This window comes from Geospiza fortis, unplaced genomic scaffold (genome assembly GCF_000277835.1).
Source record: "Geospiza fortis unplaced genomic scaffold, GeoFor_1.0 scaffold875, whole genome shotgun sequence".
Lineage (NCBI taxonomy): Eukaryota > Metazoa > Chordata > Aves > Passeriformes > Thraupidae > Geospiza > Geospiza fortis.
Window position 1 is genome coordinate 12634 of NW_005054737.1, and position 2860 is coordinate 15493.

Genomic DNA, 2860 nt, shown 5'->3' on the forward strand with positions numbered 1-2860 from the left:
CTCCTGGCGGATCCCAGTCGATCCCAATCCTGCTCCCATCCTGATCCCGGCTGATCCATCCTTCTCCCACCTCGTCCCGCTCCCATCCTGATCCCGGCTGACAAGGTAGGGCTGCCTGTGGGGCAAGGTAGGGCCGGCCGTGGGGCAAGGCAGGGCTGGCCATGGGGCAAGGGATGCTCCTGGGCATCCCCAATGGGGTAAGGGCTGCTCCCACCATCCCCAGTGGGGCAAGGGGTGCTCCCAGCCATCCCAGCAGGGTGAGGGGTATGCCTGGCCATCTCCAGTGGGGCAAGGTGTGCTCCTGGGCATCCCCAGCAGGGTGAGGGGTGTGCCTGGGTATCCCCAGCAGGGTCTGGAGTGTGCCTGGCCAATGCCAATGGGGCAAGGGGTGCTCCTGGGCATCCCCAATGGGGCAAGGGGTGCTCCTGGGCATCCTCAGCAGGGTGAGGGGAGCTCCTGGCCATTCCCAGCCATGCAGGGCAAGGGGTGCTCTTGGCCATCCCTGGCCATGGTGGGGTGAAGTGTGCTCTTGGGTGGCCACGGGGTGCCCGGGCTCACCCACACATGTCTCCCCAGAAACTGCTGGAGGAGTGTGAGCAGCACAAGGAGAAGGTGGAGGAGTGCCAGCGCTATGCCAAGCAGTACATCGACGCCATCAAGGTGGGCCTGGGGGGGCTGGGGAGGCAGCACAGTGTCCTGCAGGGGGTGGGCTCACAGCACTGTGGCCAGGGGTAGCAGAGCTTTGATCACTCTCTCCTCATCAGGACTACGAGTTGCAACTGGTGAGCTTCAAGGCACAGGTGGAGCCAGTGGCATCACCAGCCAAGAAGCCCAAAGTGCAGTCGGCGTCTGACAGCATCATCCAGGAGGTGAGGGAGGGGTCTCTCTGCCACTGGCCGGGGGTGCCCTGCAGCTCCTGGGGCCTGGCTGCTCACTGAAGGGGTGGATTTGGGGCTGTGGCACGTGGTTGTGCAGCCCCATCATTGCTGGGGTACTGGCGGGCAAGCTCCCTTCTCTCGTGCTGACCCCCTGTCTCCACAGTACGTGGACCTGCGGACACAGTACAGTGAGCTGACCACGCTCACCACCCAGTACATCAAGTTCATCACCGAGACACTGCGGCGGCTGGAGGACGAGGAGGTAGGGAGCGGTGCAGGGCGGCATGGCCAGCTGTGTGACCAAAAGGAGCGCAGTTCACGGGGTCCCTGGCCCCATCACTAACACCTGCCCACGGCCATGACTCCAGCCCTGTCACTGGTGGTAGCTCACGTCCATGACTCTGGCCCCATCGCTGACGCCGGCCCATGGCTGTGACTCCAGCCCTGGCCCCATCACTAACACTGGCCTGTGGCTGTGACTCCAGCCCTGGCCCCATCACTAAGAGCAGCCCATGGTTGTGATTCCAGCCCTGGCCCCATCACTAACAGCAGCCCATGGCTGTGGCTCCAGACCCATGACTAATACTGGCCCATGGCCATGACTCCGGCCCTATCACTAATACTGGCCCACGGCCTCTAACTCCTGCTCCCTGCTGGGCTCCTGGGAGCAAGGCTGCTGGCTCTGCGTACAGGGGGTCTCTGAGCCAAGCTGGCTCTGGGCACTGGGGGCTCTGGTGTGACTGGTAGGAGGCACTTCCCAGATACACGTCGTGCAGTCAGCACCTGCCTGCGCATGCTGCTGTGCTGGGCGCTGGCCCGCGGGGTCTGGCGCGGGGTAACCTCTCTAACTCTTGGTTTCTGCCCTTGGAGCCGCTTTGCCAGTGCTTTTTCTTGGGGAATATTTGTGTTGGTGGGGATCTAATGGAGGGTAAAAAACCAGGATGACTCTGGCAGCCGTGCACCAGGTACTCACTCTGCGCATGCCCTCTCCCCGCGGCACCCTCTGCCTGCCCCACGGCTCACCCTCTCCTCCTCGCCGCTGTGACTCCAGCCCTGGCCCCATCACTAGCAGCAGCCCATGGTTGTGATTCCAGCCCTGGCCCCATCACTAACAGCAGCCCATGGCTGTGGCTCCAGACCCATGACTAATACTGGCCCATGGCCATGACTCCGGCCCTATCACTAATACTGGCCCACGGCCTCTAACTCCTGCTCCCTGCTGGGCTCCTGGGAGCAAGGCTGCTGGCTCTGCGTACAGGGGGTCTCTGAGCCAAGCTGGCTCTGGGCACTGGGGGCTCTGGTGTGACTGGTAGGAGGCACTTCCCAGATACACGTCGTGCAGTCAGCACCTGCCTGCGCATGCTGCTGTGCTGGGCGCTGGCCCGCGGGGTCTGGCGCGGGGTAACCTCTCTAACTCTTGGTTTCTGCCCTTGGAGCCGCTTTGCCAGTGCTTTTTCTTGGGGAATATTTGTGTTGGTGGGGATCTAATGGAGGGTAAAAAACCAGGATGACTCTGGCAGCCGTGCACCAGGTACTCACTCTGCGCATGCCCTCTCCCCGCGGCACCCTCTGCCTGCCCCACGGCTCACCCTCTCCTCCTCGCCCTCCTCCACGTCTGTGCTGCTCTGGGACCAGGGTCCGGTGTGGGGTCTGGCTCCCCTGCATGCGCTGCCTGTGCCTGGGCCCTGCGGAGCGTGCAGCTGCCTCCCTCACGGTGCATGTGGTGCGCCAGCTGCGTTGGCCCTTTGGCAGACCCTGCTCCCAGTTGCCTGGAGAGGGCTGGGAGGGGTTTGAACCAGCTGAACCTCTCTCTCCTGTCGAGGCTTTCCCGGCAGGGAAGGCTCTGCTGGCACCGCCCTCGCACCGCTCCCCTCTCTTCTGCTCCCAGTGCTCCGGCCGTCTCTCTCCTTTCCCCACGGCGGGGGCTGTCTGTGCCAGCCCCCTCGCAGGGGGAGCCAGGGGGGTGATGTGGCCGCCGCCTG

General features: G+C 64.0%; 1 protein-coding gene across 1 annotated transcript in view; it reads left to right on the forward strand.

The window, feature by feature from the left end:
- The first annotated feature begins 580 nt into the window (after positions 1 to 580).
- The window catches only part of LOC115949065, a 14776-nt gene continuing 12496 nt past the window's right edge, over positions 581 to 2860 (forward strand). Inside the window, exons 1-3 of the mRNA XM_031065327.1 lie at positions 581 to 660; positions 765 to 869; positions 1042 to 1140. The gene's annotated coding sequence lies outside the window, so the exon portion shown is untranslated. The remainder of the gene's footprint in view (positions 661 to 764; positions 870 to 1041; positions 1141 to 2860) is intronic.